The sequence below is a fragment of the Macrobrachium rosenbergii genome, chromosome 19 (genome assembly GCF_040412425.1).
Source record: "Macrobrachium rosenbergii isolate ZJJX-2024 chromosome 19, ASM4041242v1, whole genome shotgun sequence".
In the NCBI taxonomy this organism is placed as follows: Eukaryota; Metazoa; Arthropoda; class Malacostraca; order Decapoda; family Palaemonidae; genus Macrobrachium; species Macrobrachium rosenbergii.
The window spans coordinates 12016614-12034992 of record NC_089759.1 but is presented as its reverse complement, the minus strand read 5'-3'; the positions used below and the strand labels follow the sequence as shown (position 1 = coordinate 12034992).

Sequence of the window (18379 nt, the reverse complement as noted above, 5' to 3'; positions counted from 1 at the left end):
TTTCTAAAATTTAAGTCAAGTCATATTTTAAGTTGAATTATAAAATACTTGGTACAGGATGAAGAAAGTTTCTAAAAGGAGACAATGGGTACGAGAGAGAAATGAATGAAAGAACACAAGGAATGAAGCAGCAAAGCATGGCAGAGGAGAAGAAGAAAAATAAGGAGGCACGGGCGAGGAGGGGAATAAGAAGATGAAGTCAAAAGGAGGGAGGGAGGGAGGGAGAAGGCGAAAGGGAAAAAAAGGGGAGGATTGAGGGAGAAGGAGAGAAGGGAATTAAATGGAAGGAAATTTGGCATCAAAACAATTCATACAAGGAGAAAGGAAGACAAGGCCGAAGAAGAGAATGAGAAGGTGGAACAAATGGGGAAGAAATAGATGGATTGAGAGAAGATAGAAGAGGCATAGGGAGGGAGGGAGGGAGGGAGAAAGAAAGGAAATAAAAAGAGGTGAGGAGTAAAACAGCAAAATATATAGCATATAAGAAGGAAGTGAAGAAGACAGCGGTGAGATGGAGACAGGACGGGTGGAGGTGGAATGAATGAAGATAAAGAAAGTGAAGGAAAAGAGGGAGGGTTAGAGACAAGAAAGGAAATACAAAACGAAGAATAAATCGGCAGAATGTTGCAAAGAAGGGGAAGAAAAAAGAAAGGGGGGAATAGAGAAGGAAGAATTGGAGGAAAAAGACAGAAAGAAATAAGGAAGGCAGGAGAGAAGGGATGAGTAAAGAGTTAGAAAAGAAATAGGTAAGGAAGGAGAAGGAAGGGAATAAAAAGATAAAATGTAGTAAAGCAGCAAAATACTGCACTTGAGAGGAAGAAATAAACAAGACTGAAGAGCGGAATAAGGGGAGGGGGGAAAAAAGGGCGAAGAACGATTGAAGAAGAAAGGAAGGACTGAAGGAGGGGTGGGGGGAGAGGGACGGAAGAGGGTCTGGGGATGGAGGGAGGGGTGGGGGGAAGATGGAGGCAGAAGAGGGAAAGGAAAGTGGCGCTGCGTAAGAGGCAGTCGGTACGTAACCCACTTAACCCAACCAATCACCCTTCTCTGTGTTGAAATATGTCTCCTTCTATAATGAAACCGAGCCGGGCTAACACAATACAGACAGAATTATTACTGCCAGCAGGCTGGCCCATTTCAGAGCGCCAGTTCCATCCAAAATTTAGTTACATTGAAAGGAGAAATTTAATATTCCTTAATCTCATTACATTTCCATTATTCTGCAAGCCAAACGCGATTACGGAGCATACATGAGAGGCTCAGGAATACAGCACCGCCATTATGTATCGGCGATGGAACTGACTTGGGCCACATTAAGGCTAAATGTCTTATTTATGCACATTAGCCCCGGCATATGAACACGTGAGGCAAGGCAAGGAAATTAATAAAGGCCTCCAGGAGAGAACTCAATGGAATTATAACTCCGACACACACACACATACACGCACACTCACTTACACACACACACACACACACACATGTACTCACACACGCACGCACGCACGCAACCCAGCGAGTGAGACGAAGAGAAGAAAGAGAGAGAGAGAGAGAGGGATCGGAAGAAGAAGAGAAGGAAGAGGAGATTGAGAAATTCGGAGACTTTCGGCCGAATTCGCCCGATGCCGCCGCCTTCCCGGCCATCTCCTGCTGTTGCCTGCTCTGGGGATTGATATCCACTTGAACAAGAGCGCTTGTGCATTGTTTTGTTCACACGCTGTAATTTGTTCATGTGTAAATGCGCGTGAAAATGCATGATAGACAAGTGGCTTCTTTTAAGCGAATGATTTGATAATTAATAAATTCATATATATATATATTTATATATATATATATATATATATATATATATATATATATATATATATATATATATATATATATATATATATATATATATATATATATATATATAGTAAACGTCACCTTGAGAGAAAAACCTGATTTATCGGCTTTGACTGTTTCTCCGATGTTTCCTTTGCAAAATAATGTTTTCAGAAAAATTTTATGATTTGCTAATATTTCCCTGATTTTTCATTCAGTATTCAAGCATTTTCATTACAATTAAACCCTGGTTATCAAAAGGCGCATGCATACGTAATACCAATGGTTTTCCGTATGTTCCCATTAAAAATAATGTTTATATTTTTGGTTATTAATATATGTTATGATAAGATATCAATGAACTTGCTTTGGTTCATAGATCTGCGGTAGTTGACGATGGATTTTTAAATGAAAAAGAGCTGTAGTGTTTTATATATATATATATATATATATATATATATATATATATATATATATATATATATATATATATATATATATATATATATATATATATATATATATATATATATATACATACATATGTGTGTGTGCTTGTGCGTACGTTTGTGTGCGTGTGCGCACTTGCGCGACTATAATGATAATATTTGCATTTTTTTTTATTCTCGTCCATGAACGGCAAATTTGAAAACATCTGCAGTATGTATTTACAATCAGGCCAAGGTGTTCTGAATGTCAAAACAGCACTTAAGCTCAAAGTGCCAAAACGGGCGAATTCGAGCCATTTTTTTTTTTTGTTCTTTTCTATTTCGTGAAATGAAGAAGGACGGCATTTCTAAGCCAAGTGTAATTATTTCGCATCGAACTGTGTCCTACATACTCGCCGGATCCTGAATAATCAAGTGTAGTGTATAGACGCCGGTCGTATGAAATGGCCGACGGCGGCATGAGGAAGGAGTTGATATACTCTTATTCCCTCACAACTTGTGCTCGTAATTGATTTATTTGTTTGTAGTTTGTTTGGGAATAAGCATCGCCAAAATTTCCGAAACGCGACTATTTGGGTAGGGACATATTTCCGTCCTTTTGTATGGGAAGGGTTCATTTCATGGCTTCCAGAAAATAGGAATTTTGAGGCTGTTGAGACTGAAACTGAAATTCATTACTAAAAATATTGATAGCTGTGTTTGGAAAAGTTATAGAATTACTTCTTATTCGATTAAAATTTCCCTCGTTTGCGTGTTGACAAATTCAACAGGTTGCCAGTTCCGTGTGTTCCATACTTAAGTATACCTAATTTAGTTAACTGCATTATGAATGATTTACAGTTAATTTATAGTTAATTTAAGATAAATATACCTAATTTAGTTAAGTGCATTATTGATGATTTACAAGTAATTATAGTTAATTTCAGATAAAGTAGTTTTATAGAATTGAATCAGAATCTCGAGGAAACTGTCGGAACTGACAGTATGCAATAGATATCTTTCCAGAAGCATTTTAAAAACCAGCCTTACTTTAAGATGCACAGGAACTGTGAGTTATAAATGTAAAGTGTTCATCAAACCACCGTTCCCACAATTAAGATTTGGTAGACTTCTTTTGCATCCTCCGTAAATTTTTTTTATCGTCAGATTTTATATTTATTATGGTTGCGTTAGTCGCCGTCATGTATATCAAGAGCATAACCTTATTCTTGGTAAAATATACGAAATAAAATTCATCTAGAATGAATTCGTGTAAGCGATTGGCTTCTTCGCAGGATACTCAAATTATTTAGTGTTTTCGCCAGTTTCCTAAGACTTATCTTTGCTTCCGGTACGCAAAATTTGAATGTGGGAACTTAGGCAAATGCTGAGAGCCTAGAAGAAAACTGGATTGTATTTTAGCACAATATTGAGAATAACGAGACCCGATTTCTATGTAGGGGAAATCTTTTTCTCCCACTTATTTTAAAACATATGTCTTGATGGTAAAGTATTGGAAGTTACTTGAATTACGATGTTTTGCAAATACATATTCAACGATTTTGCTCTTTGTCGAAGAATTAAAGAATATATTCACGCTAAGAAATGTTTTTATTAATAGGCTTAATTGTCTTGGGGTAGAAAATGCCAGACCAAATAAAATTCTGTTATGAACGCGTTTCTGTAATTGTAATAAGTCCGCCTTTTTTTAATACATTCATAGAGGTGCTAAACGGTCGAAATTCCCATATACTCCTATAGTCTTTGGAAATGTGAATTTCATCAAACTAAATTAGAAATAGTTTTTGTGTATGTTTTTACTTCTGTATGCTGATGTTAGAAAGAAAAGTTAGTATTTTTCTTCATATTCACCCGTCAGTTATTATCCTTTTTTGTCTAATTTATTACCCTTTCGTACGAGTGTCGGTGAAAGTAAGTTTTATGGTAATGGCTATTGCCTCGAGATCTAAATAAATAAGCTCAGCTTCCAGTACCTTAATTGTTGCGACGCCAGTAGAGTAAATAATTTAATCAATCCTTAAAAGCAAAATGAAATTAGATAATTACAAATTGTTGCTTACACTCCACCTTAACATCCGCCTCATACTCCACCATGTATCGAAGTCTGTTCAATTTCTTCCAAACGAATGATTCACGGCGTATTTAACGTTATTTTTGTTAAATATTTTTTTTCTACTGTACCTACATTTTTATGCTGTGTAAGGAACCGTCGTAAGACCGGATTCCATACACAACAATTGAAGGTGTGATGTTTCAACGAAAAGTATCACAAACCGTGAGCCTAAAACTCGTCATGATCATGCCTTTAGTATCAGTTTTTCCTTTTGTTACTTTCCATATACATACAAACATACTTACATACATACTGTCTATATATACAAATAGATAAATAAATTAATATATATATATATATATATATATATATATATATATATATATATATATATATATATATATATATATATGTGTGTGTGTGTGTGTGTGTGTGTGTGCGCGCGCGTGCGTGTGTGTGTGTGTGTGTGCGTGTGTGGAAACAAATATATTTTGCAGTCAGACATCTGAGAGATATCAGTACGACGACCATGAGATTACAGCTCGAGAAGCAAGTATTGGAATCAACAGTTATTTGAAGCAATGGCTTCGCGAAATCGCTATCTACAATTGCAGAACGCAAACGTAGTATTTGGTGTATTTAAAGCGATAACGCTACGAAGAATTCACCATTACAAAGCACTGTTTTGAAACATCTTCTTTCGAACAATTGTTTAGGAGCGGGTATCCGGATAAGAGTGGTAGTTGTAGCATCAAGTTGGCCAGTAGTAGCGATGGTGTTATTCGTAGTCTGAGCCAGCCAGCTATCGTGATTAGCGGGAAACGTATTTGCTCGCGCACTGGTAGGAGCAGATTAAAGAAAGCCAGAATGGGTCGTGTTAGGGAGAAAATGAATGGAGAACAAAGACACTCAAAGAAAACGTAACTTGGTCCTCTAGTGCGTGAGTAATCTCAGAGAAAAACCAATGGTTGCGCGTAAAGCTAAAGGCAGACTTTTAAAATTTCGGGTCCATAAAAAATATTGGAGGGAATGTGTTTGCTAAACAAGTACGATTAGTGAAAAATACCTGGGCGTATATATACAAAGTCAAAAGTATGTTACTGACAAGCAAAATGTGTTTATAGTATATAAGGCTTAATATTTAATGTACACCGTACCTGCAGTGAAAAATGTGAAGCTGGTTATTAAATACAGGGAGTTCTTTCCTTATAGGTACCGTTAGCCAAGATAACCGTGGACTGCATCAGAGTAATTAAGTTAAGAAGTGATCGGCTTCCTCCTATACACTACCGCACAGCCAATCCTGGCCAAGAATCTTCATAGACAATAGGCCGAAATCAGGATGGAACTCGAAATATTACAAAACATTCTCCGGCCAACTGAAAACTGGCGATAGAATCAGGAAGTCTGAGCCAGTTTATACTTGGTAATATCTCAAGATCCTGTCGTTCTCTTGAAACACCTTTTGACGGTTAATTTGCAAAAGTGCGGATCAGGCTACGGCCGGGAATACTCTCAGGGACAGCCGTCGCTTTCTCCGGCTGATGGTGAGTGTTGAAACTTTTCTTATTGGTATTGCACAGGGTTTTCTTTTATGAACACTACGAGAACAATATATTTACGTCAACAAATCTCTCGCAAAATATTTGTCGCCATTACCGTCTTGACTCATTTAATCATCCTGACGCATATGTTATTAATGTTGTCAACAATAAGAAGTAGCGAAAGATATTCATTTCCAGGAGGGGTTGATTTCAGGAAGACTCGGGCAAACTGTTGGCTACCGAATGATTGTTTTCGAACAGTAGCTTTCAAGCGATAATATTCCGCTTTCATTCTCACTGGTTTTTCAGAGGCCCTCCTCCCTTTTCATCTGGTTTATAGTTTTTCCGAACAGCTGTATTACGTCGTAAATATTGTGAATGGATATGTCTTCAGTCTTTTTATCATGAAAACCTACAAGTTTTCGCATCTTCGTAGTTCCTTGCTGAACAGATTGTGTGCCCTGCTCTGAAAAGTACCTTTTACAATACCTATGCTGCATATTGGCTCCATTAATCTATATTCATTCATCATCATGCGTATAATTACACTAAGTGTGGTATGTAGTTTGTGAAGCTCATAGAGTTGACGGTATTTCACACCTTATTGCGGTATTAGCCAAAATACAGTTTATATTCGATCCTTACTTGAATAGATAGCCAATGAAGCTCAGTTACGATAGTAAGAATCTTGTTACGCTGAGATATATTGTTGATGAATAATTTGGATGCCATATTGAATATACATTTTAACTTCTTTATTAGATAATTCGACAGAACATTGTAAATGCATTTACAGTAGTTAAAGCAAGCATTGCATCTTATCCAGTTTCAGATCATTCTTAAAGAAGCAAAATTTATCAGATGGTAATATACTAGTCTCACTATTTTTCTTATCTGATCTGTCATAATAATGTGCTCATCAGTTAGTACACCTAGGTTTTTAAAGTTCGTATTGTAACTTATCACTGCTTTGATATGAAACCCTTTTTATAGGTTATTTTTGTCCATGTTAGTATCCATTGTTTTGTTTTTGTATATTTTTATTTTATTTTTATTTATTTTTTGTTTTTCTACCTCTTATTCTTTATGGTCTGTATTTCTGACAATATCTTCAGTGTTGTATACAGCCAGTTAGAACCTAGAATCTTTTGTAGGAAGAATTACAGTTTACTTTACACCTTTTTTCATATAATATGGTAGCTTCATTGTATATGTACTAAACAGTGTAGGTCCCAGAACACTGCACTGTGGTACTTCGCTTGACAGATTTTGTTTTGTCTCGGTATTGCAGTTGCCTCTTTGAACTAAAAGTTTTAGGAGCCAAAAAACTGAACCGTTTTATTGCATTATTTTCACTTTATCCATTATAAGTCTTATATCGTGAGTTTGCGAATTAAATCAGACTCAGCTCTGACAAGACCTATTCAGTCACTGTATTTCATTTTCATGATATGTTCAATCAGCGACAGCTTTTAGATATAAACTCAGGATTTTAATATCTTCCTATATATAATAGGTGAACTGAGCATTTGTAAACAGAAGATTTTCATTTAGATGTTATCGTCGATATCCTTTGAAATAATTTGTCAAATATATAGTTTTAAATAAAGAATGGTATATATATATATATATATATATATATATATATATATATATATATATATATATATATATATATATATATATATATATACAGTATATATGTATGTATATATACAAATATACTGTATATATGTGTGTGTATGTATGTATGTATGTATGTATGTATGTATATAAATGTATGCATACAGGTAGTTCTGTGTATATTCAACTGCACTGACGATGAGGTAAAATTTTCTGCTGAGAATAAAGTGGTTTTAAAGTCCTCGCATTAAGAAGGAGTTACAAGTGAAATACAGATTGAATATTATGTATTTTTCTTCGATAACACCGTTAAAATGCATAGAAACCTGAGGCGAGGCTAAGCAAACAAATAACCGAGTTGTATTACTAAGCTTCCTTATAAATGCAGGAAAAAAAATATAGGTTAGGTCTGTGTAAACAAAGAAGGCAATAAAATATTCTAATAGCAGCTAATATTATGTCGGGATGTTTCTCTTCGTGTTTATTTAGTGTCGCGAACATCCTTTTAGAGATGCCTTAATATTTATGACTTCATGCTGACTCGGCCGAGATAGTCGAGATGCGAGTGAGATAAAAACTAAGGACTATTTACAATAGATATGCCCCATCTTGTTTGCAAGCCATTGGAGTTCCCGGAAACCTCCGGTTCATTTCTTGCAAATATTGAAAAGATTGCGACCGAATTTGCATAATTTACCCATAGGGGCCGCCCTGTTTTTCTTCTAATGGACGTGGAACCATGTTAAAAGATAATAACCACACAGGGGGTTGAGGTAACTACGGTATATCTATCCTTGAATGCCTTTCCAAACTGCCGGAGAAGATTATTGCAACAATAACTACCGAAAAGGTTCAAAACATATGAACGCTCTGCGTGGATTTTCTAATCACACAGAAAGGCGAACATTCATTTGAATTTTTCTTCCTCTCTTTATTTTTTTTTTCGTGGGTCTTTCTTTTACTGTTTGCAGAACATTTTTATCAGTGTTTTCTTTCTTAACTCTTTTCTATTTCCTCGAAAGTTTTATGATATTCAGCGGTGGCTGTTAGTGGTTAAACTCGGTACATTGCAGAAAAATAATGTGTTGAAAAATAGAGAGAGATTTGTTCTATCGCGAAAAGAGACATCTGATGTTTTGTCCTCGAAAACTAGAAATAATGATATTAGAACAATATGTGAAATTTGCCGGGAATGACTCTGTGCCGCAACATGACAGCAAAAAAAAAAAAAAAAAAAAAAAAAAAAAGACGGACGCTTCATATATAACGAACAAGTCCATTTGATTGTGATATTTAGATTAACAATTCTGGAACGAAATTTAACTCTCACCTAAAAGAGAGGAAAATAAATATGTTTAACCCAAAGGAAGACGATCGTCATTATGGACTCTTATGAACTCTTAGGACGGAATGTAAATATTATAATTAATTCCGGAAGACTGAGGAAAAAGTCGTCATCGCCAACGTATTAATTACCCATATTGAAATTCCTCATTAGCACGGAAGGGAAATATTAAGAATGAAAGAAAAATAGCAGATATCCATTATGATAATGAAATAAATGAATGTAATGAAAGAACTCGTTTCGACTTGTGTGGCGGAAAGAAATAATGAAAAAGTTTTTTGGAGGTGAAACGAGGCAGTAGGGAAAAAAGGAGCACCATTGAAACAGGAAACAGTTTTATGAACAAAGTGAAATAAAAGAGCCTTGAACTTAGATAACGCGAAACTCCTACTAAAACCGTGTATGCTTGAAGAGAAGCGGGAGAAGATTAAATCTACATATGAATAGTACAATTGCGCAAATATGGCAGCAATTAACATAAGTTGGAAAGGGGAACGGAGAGAGGGAGATGGGGAGGGAGAGAGGGAGGGAGAGACTGAGGGGTGAGGGAAAGGAACAACTGAGCTCCTATTGTTTCTTGTCATCACCTTACTACTTCCTCCCTACCTCTAGGGGTAGCGTTTGAAGGGGGTAGGGTTTGTTGCGGGTGGGGGGGCCGGATGTCAAAAGAAGGGGAGGTGCTGATATGGGCCTCGCAAAGAAGTAGACGATGCAAGGTGAGGAAAGCTGGAACCGCAGACAGGGAGAATAAGGGATGTTAATATGAAAACGTCGAAACTAGAAGTAAAGCGTAATAGGAGAAGAAGCAAAACATAATAGAAAGCATAGGAAAGTGGTCATTTGTTAAGGAGAGGGCTGGAAGACAGACGAATGAATGAGGCAAGGAAATGAGATAGCGAAGAATTTCGGGGTAGGTTTCAACCCTCATATAAATACTAACTTCGTGGATGGCGCGGAAGACTACAGTGGATGTCTGATTTAGTATGCAATAAAACATATCTCAAATACAAACCAAGTGTTCTATTTGGGTGCATTGTTAAAGTTAAATATGACGTAGAAGCCAAACACTTTAGGAACGAGTATGACTTACAGGATTCTACTGACTCCAAGTTGGTTTTGATTTGGCTCCCTTGCGCGTCATTGGTAATTCGCATATTTTTGACACGGAAGGAAAGAAAAAGATTTAGAAGTAGAGGGAATTTTTCCCTGATCACGACAGCTAAGTCATCAGTGAAATGAAGCTTGTTTGATTAATCAACATTGTCTGTCCTTTTCCGCTCTGAAATTCAATAACATTAGGCGTTTAAAGAGATACAGTAGTGTTTATAAATAATACAAGCAAGACAACAGTTTATTTCAGTGTTGAATGCTGTAAAACTGTCACGTGAAATTATTGTAATGTTTATCTGTGTAGGCGATAATAGAGTCCGGAGACATCATTTTCGTAGAGGAAAAGTAATTCTTTAACTGGAAGTAAACATTTTAAAGGGTTAGAAAATTACTTTAGTTGTATACGCACAGACTGACCGTTATCCAAAATGTGTAAATATCCACACTGAACAAGCGTAAGAGGCAGTTAGCGTGCAAAGCAAGCCTCTTCAGATTAAAATGCGCACATGGAGCGAGGAGAAAATGTGTAGAAAAGAAAACTAAACGGCTGAGAATGGATAAAAAAAAAAATACATGAAAAGAAATACGTCAAATAACTAATTCAGTGGAGCATGGTAATTTAAAATAACATAATAGCCTGTATTGAATTTATAACCATGGGCGTCCATGACACATCTGAGAAGACAGCTTCAGTTTTGAAACAGAGTGGAATGAAAACCCCTGATAACTGGGAAGTAATATCGTGACACCTGCACAGAAGAATATGGATGCTGACGATTTGTAAAGCGATTAGCAGACACTAGTTTATGCTTCCACTCTAAACCAGAGAGAGTTCAGTGTTTGTGGAAGACAGTTGGATAGGAAATATTCCGACAATGAACCAGGTTATAATTGACATTGCAGGGAAAAACGAAACATCGTTTCAAGATAAAGATCAAGGGAGGCTCCTGTCATTCGCTCAGTAGAAGTAGACAGGAAGACGTAAAGCATGTGGCATTATTACCATCATCTTTGCACTCATAGGAAACCTTATGAACGACTGCAGAGTTTCTGGAAATGTTAGATGATATGCTTTATTTTTCAAGTGCTGTAAACAAAAATCTGACATCAGAGATAACGAGCATCTTCAGAAATTAAGAATCATCAAGGGTAGTGTTATCTATACAAGTGAACCATGGAACGTGGGAATGGTGAGAGACTGGGCGATCGGTGAAGTCTGGATTCCGCCAGCTTGGCAACATACGCCAACGGAATGACACTTGTTTATCCATTCGAAAACTCTCTTAGACCAGCAGAGACTGCATTTCTCGGGAATAAAAGTGAAAAATTTCTGCATACTCTGCAATCGTACTCCCAGGACTAACAATAATGTCACTAACAGACTAAATACAAGTTTTGGCGTTCTTTATCTCTTGTAGCATCCTCACTGTCTCGTCTACAGGTTGCTCTGTGATTACTGTCCCACTCAGCTGAGGTGCGAAGTACCTCATCCTCACTGTTGGGTGCATGACACCGCTAAACTACCCACTTTCACATCTAGTGTGTCGAGATTAGCATTCCTCACGATGCCTTGTCGGCCGGCTATTTCTTCCCTTGTACCTCTAAGCTGTAGAATTCTTGTTGTGCTTTTGTTGTAAATGTTTCCTATACTATTTTCCTGCTTTTCTGCCGTAGGCTTCAGCGATGTCTATCATTTAAACTTCATTTTCTTATATCCTTTTTTCAGTGTGGCAGTCTGTCGCTCAACTTGATGCTAGACTGCCGATGTTAATTTTTCTTCGATTTTATCATCTTGATTGTTTATTAACTTTTTATTTTGGAATTTGTTTGGCCATTCCTTAGACCTCTACAGAGAAAATCTATCCATTCATTCTCAATAGCGCTGAAGGATCCTCTCTTCTTCCTTCTAATATTTTTGAGCACTTTTGAGAGTACGATAAAGGAACCTGTTAGCCAGCTACCCTTTCAAGGCAGGAGAGCTTTGTATTGGCTGCTCTTTCTCTTTGGCTTGAAACTGTAGCTCCTTCTCTCCTCTCCCTTTTCCCATTTCGCTTCTGGTAAATAACTTTTTTGGTTTTATTTGGGTTACTCATATAAGCAAATATATTTTAGGCTTATTTTCCTTCTTTTTATTAGTTCCAGAAAAATCGGGCTTGTTCAGGGTATCGTATGTGTATGGCTTTCCGACCATAGCTCATTCGACATTTCAACGATAATCTCTCTCTCTCTCTCTCTCTCTCTCTCTCTCTCTCTCTCTCTCTCTCTCTCTCTCTCTCTCTCTCTCTCTCTCTCTTTTCTGCATAAACCAAATCATACATACATCAGTCAGTAACTGGCATTTCCCACATTTATTTGATAGCATGAAACATTTTGGAGACTAATTTGTAAACTTGGTTGAGTTGTTCTTTAACATTAGGAGTTGTAGAATGTATTTTATTTCATATTGTATCTGTAGAAGGAATCGCCATATTATATTAGTTAGCAATCTTCTATGTTGTATGATAGCAATAAATATTGAAATATTTTTTTGGAAATTGTTCTTTGATATCTGTCTAGCAGTCGGTTTGTTACTATTGTCCAGCCAACAGTTATGGCAGAAGTTTAACACTCAGGTATATATACATACATACATACTGCACATACAAACACTTATATACATACATACATTCGAATTATTTCATATCAATCAAGAGGAACACAATAATGTTCATGTCTTCGGCTCAGTACAGTTGCTAGAATTGCTGTTGTACGTATTATCCAAATTCTTTCGCTTTTTTATTACTTTCAGGATGACTTCAGTTACCTTCATTATGTATATAGGCTTGAAGAGAAACAAATGTTACTTATATTTAGTTTCTTCAGCATTTTAAAATGAATTACAACGAAATTAATTTCTGCATCTTATCCCTTAACTGAACCCGTATTTTAGAGAACTGTTGAACTGAATAATGCAGGTGAATCAGATGAACAGAATCGAATGATGCTGTATTGGACTACAGATGAACAGATTTATTCTTTGGCGTCAGAGCTGTAATTAAAAATTCATCGGAATATGATTTTTAAAAAATGCATGAAATAGTGCCCGTAAATATTGTTTCACCATTTTTGAAAATGGAATCTGTTATTGAAGATTTCATTGAAATTTCTGCAAAAGACTTTTTCCAAGAGACGATTTATAACCAACATATTGCAGCAGGAAAATGAGTGAAGTTCGAAATGCGAATAACTGTTACCAGAACATATTCATTCTCCCGCTTGTACCTTAAAGTAACTTTAGCGGCATTGCAAATTTTGAAAGAATACTCGTCTTCCTTTATTTTTCTCTCTAGTGCTTTGTGCCGTACCCTCGAGCTTTGATACTCTTTCAACATCTTCAGTTTAAAAATTCTTCAGTGGTGATGCTGGAGAAGGCGTAGGAAATGCTATTGGCATTATGATTCTCAGTCGCAAGCGTATTATGCACAGAAGTTTAGCACCGCTTTTGGTATCTGTAAGGAACCAAAAAATTCTTATATAGTTTATTCCTGCTATCTCTGTCTTTGTGCGTTCTTCTGCAACCCTTTCCTTTTCTCCGTTCAAGTGATACGAAGGCTTTTACCTAACGACTCTTCTCTCCCTCTCTCTTTCGCTTCACCCTTTGTTCCTCGAATCTCCCATCGAAAGACTCTTCTGTTAAATTCCCTTTTCCATTCCACCAAGGACAGACAGTTGACACAACTTCATCTTACACTTGGAAACTTTCCCTTCCCTTCCCTTCCCTTCCCTTCCTTCATCGTCGTGCAGTTCTTCGTGTTCTCTCCACCGTCAGCATCCTTCGTCGGTATTGAAAAATCACCCCCAAAAAGGGTTTTAAAAAATACGCATTTTCAAAAGCATTTAGGAGATTGCAGCTGTAACTTACAGATCATCCTTTAAGCGAGAGTTAACAGATTTCTTTAATTACAAGTTCTGAGTCACCGCTTTTTAATAAATATGTCTTTAATTCTTTCTGTATTGTCTCTTAAATCTTGGCATCGTCCTTAGTTATTTGTAATCTCCAGTCCTTATACTGTAATTAATTTTCCAACAATAGTTTTGTGATCCATATTTAAGGCGTTGCCTCATGAAGTGTTAAGTTTTTCTGGATGAAATTAGGTGTTGCATTCTGCTCTGCGCTTAGTCATGTTTATGTTTAATGGTCTAATGGTCTTTTTCAGACTTAATTTAAAGTCTTTTCAAGACTAAATTTTTACTGTAGGTTGATTGCAAGGCTGTCTGTAAGTGTGGCTAATTTGAAAGTTTGATGTGGACCTGTGGACTCCTTGCTGTATTCCGATCTTATATATTTACGCTGTGCTCGAACCCAAATCATTTGTATATCGTTTTCCAGAAATCTCCTCAGCCTTATTAGTATTATTTTTGAATAAGCATGGCTGTCTATTTGTGCCTAACGCTTTTCATTTGAATATTCGCTTGCATCAGGAAATATGTCATTAGATCTCGGCTGAATCCGGTTATGTGGGGAAGTACTTGTTTCTGTTGTAGTGCGTGTAGTCTTGAGGCGAATTAGTTCCTTATTGGACGGGTCGATATCGTACTCGACTAGCACTCTGCTAGACCCGCGTTCGATTCTCCGGCCGGCCAATGAAGAATTAGAGGAATTTATTTCTGGTGGTAGAAATTCATTTCTCGGTATAATGTGGTTCGGATTCCACAATAAGCTGTAGGTCCAGTTGCTAGGTAAGCAATTGGTTCTCAGCCACGTAAAACAAGTCTAATCTTTCGGGCCAGCCATAGGAGAGCTGTTGATCAGCTCAGTGGTCTGGTTAAACTGAGGTATACTTAAATTTTTCTTGGGGCGAATTTGTCCCGTGTATTGAGATGTTTCAAGTAAATGACACAGTAATCGTTCCAAAATTCTGGGGCAAATTGTTACCACATGAATAGCCATAGCTGAATAGATATGTATTGCTCGACGAGGAAAATTTGCAATATGATGTATACCTCTAAGCAAATATTCTTCATTCAGAATGGCCACTGATGCGCAAAGTTTTATTGGCAAGTATCATTGACATAATGAGTGCCTGATATTAGTCATCTTACGAAAGAACCCCTTAAGAGGTTAGTGCCATCAGTGCACCTCATGCGGTGCACTGTGGGCATTACTTAAGGTTCTTTGCTGTGTGCCTTCGGCCCCTAGCTGCAACCCCTTTCGTACTTTTCATTGTACCTCCTTTCATATTCACTTTCTTCATCTTACACTCCACCCTCTCCTAACAACTGATTCATAGTGCAAATGAGAGGTTTTCCTCCTGTTACACCTTTCAAACCTTTTTACTTTCAAATGAAAGAACGTTAACTATTGACAACAGCCTCTGCTACGTGAATCGTTAGTTTCATATAATTTTTTCGTGCAAAAAACAGTTGTTACGAGATACTTTCTTTCATATAAAGGCCTCTTTTTGTCCATATGAGCAGTTTCAAGTAAAATGCCTTTCCCAGATAAGCTGTTGTCATCACCAAAAATTTTTTTTTCTTTTGAGAAGCTGTTTTGTAAATCGAGCCTTTTATACCTGGATATCTTAGGTTATGAGAACAGCGTTGCCTTCATAATGACTAAGTTACCTGTATTTTTGCTCTTTGAGAAGGCTACAATTGATTGCTCGTAATTTATCAGTAGCCTTTTCTGTATTGCCATTAATATACAATTAGACTTTGACCTGCGAGCTTTTAGTTTGCATATTAGGATACTTATACAAGAAAACAAGGCAATTAATGGAAAATTATCATTATATACATATATATATATACAGTATATATATATATACATTATATATACACATATATATATATAAATATATATATATATATACAGTATATATATATATATATATATATATATATATATATATATATATATATATATATATATATATATATATATATATACATCTGCATGAAGCATTAAGCTACAAATGTCATTTACTATCCAATTCGCTTACCTCGGAATTAATACCAAAGAGGATTTATAATTGATAAGAGATAGTCGCCTGATGGACTCGAACCACGGACGGTAACTGTCAATGACTTCTGTGACGGGTTCTCTACCAGGTGACTATCACTTATCAATTATAATTCCCCCTCGGTATTATTTCCAAGGTAGAGCGAATTTAATATTAAATGACATTTGCAGCTTAACGTTTGTGTATAAAAATGTCATAGTGGTGTGATAAAGATTCATATGTGTGTATATGTATGTATATATATATATATATATATATATATATATATATGTATATATATATATATATATATATATATATATATATATATATATATATATATTGTATGTATGTGTGTATATACTGTATATACATATAGATATGTATATGTATATATACGTATGTATATATAGGCTATATATATATATATATATATATATATATATATATATATATATATATATATATATATATATATATATATATATACTACCAGTACACATACGTGCATACATACATATTTATGTATATCCTTAGTCATAATGCCAATACCTATGAAATCATTTTTAAGGAATAGGAGAATCTAATTGTCGTAATACGAGAAAAACACGCAGGGGTCTGTATTGTCATAATTTTAATGAATCAAATGAAATAAGTACGAGGGGGGAAAAAATACACGTTTTCCAAAAACAATACCCGTGTTTCCTGATCATGTTGATTTAGCGTTTTGGGTCATAATATGGTAACACTTGCAGTAGAGTGAAAATTGAACGGTTTCCTCAGAAATGCTCGAAATAAGGATATTGCGGGATGGAATATGATATTTCTTTCTTATAATGAATTCCTAGGTTTATTTCTTAAAGGTTTAGATTTAAAATTTAAAGGTTACCACTGAGCAGGAGAGGCAAGGGTCAGGTCATTGTGTTGTTATATAATGTCCTAGAAACCGAATATCACAGGTGTGATTAGCGTCTTAGGCCATTCTCCACCCACGTTGGACGTAGGGGAGCCAGGCAAATGGCTGCTGATGACTCAGCAAGTAGGCCTAGTGCAATTCCACCAAACCCTATCCCCAGCTAACGGTGGCAGTTCTGTCAAACCGTAAAGGCGGCTTGAACTCGGGACTACCGGAAACAATTATCATCTTGAAATTTGATATTGAATGAAAAACCATGAGTTTTCTTTTTTTTTTTTTTTTTCTTTGCCTTACTTTTACAGTACTATATGTATGAAACTGAAGAGAAAATGGCAATACAAATAATGCTGAGTATTCCCTTTTGGTAACTTGTAGAGTTTCATCAAAATGTATTAAAAGTATCCTTATAGAGAACCACACAAATATTAAACATGCTTAAAGACACATGCCTTGCATTTAATCGTAGGTATATTCACGAATCGATGGAGAAGCAGAAACAAAATCCGGCCTTGATATTTCAACATAAGAATGATTAATAAGAAAGAATAATTGTCCATCTATTGGTTTTACATGGTCACTTGAATATGTGCAGATGTAAGAGCTGACGGCCACACTTGTGACAGCTGAATCTTGTAGCCAAAGAAAATCAGAATTTTTGTATCGTTTGCTAAGCAGTAGATGTTGTAAGCAAGCTCCAAGATAGTACTGTACATGTCGACCTATATTTTGAACAGGATTGAAAACATCGTAAGCGGCAAGATTGCACTTAGTTTTATTCATTTACTGAGAAAAAAGGCTGTAGTTTTATTTCCATACAGTCTTTCATCCCGTAGGGGGGTAGTGTCGTCAGTGCACCTCATGCGGTGCAATGTAGGCATTACTTAAGGGTCTTTGCAGCTTTCCTTCGGCCCCTAGCTGCAACTGCTTTCATTCCTTTTACTGTGCCTCCGTTCATATTCTCTTCCATCTTACTGTCCACCCTCTCCTAACAATTGTTTCATAGTGCAGCTGCGAGGTTTTCCTCTCATTACACCTTTCAAACTCCGTTTTCAATTTCCGTTTCAGCGCTGAATGGCCTTAGTTGCCGCAGTGCTTGGCATGTATGCTTGAAGTCTATAAATCAATCAATCTATCATACAGTCTTTCATATGTACTTTTTTTCTATAAAAGACTCGAAGCGACGCGACAAATTTTATCATTTCAAGCGCTCGTATTGTGATATCTAAGTTTTACAGGAAAAAAAAAAAAAAAAAAAAAAAAAAATATATATATATATATATATATATATATATATATATATATATATATATATATATATATATATATATATATATATATATATATATATATATATATATATATATATATATATATATATATATAAATGAAGTTCAAATCGAATTTCTTGTGTGCGAAATTTCAAATTCCACGCGTTTAAGGATTATTGTTTGGACACGTGCAATATAATTAATTTTTTTGTTTTCCTTGGATGGAAGCATATTTTATTCTGTAAAGTATTCCTCTCTGAAATAATAAG

At 35.8% G+C, this 18379-nt stretch overlaps 1 long non-coding RNA gene across 1 annotated transcript in view; it reads left to right on the top strand.

The window, feature by feature from the left end:
* LOC136848633 (uncharacterized) overlaps nt 1-5664 on the top strand; it is an 83632-nt gene extending 77968 nt beyond the window's left edge. The window contains exon 3 of the long non-coding RNA XR_010856072.1: nt 5536-5664. This is a non-coding gene — a long non-coding RNA (uncharacterized lncRNA). The remainder of the gene's footprint in view (nt 1-5535) is intronic.
* The last annotated feature ends 12715 nt before the right edge of the window (nt 5665-18379 follow it).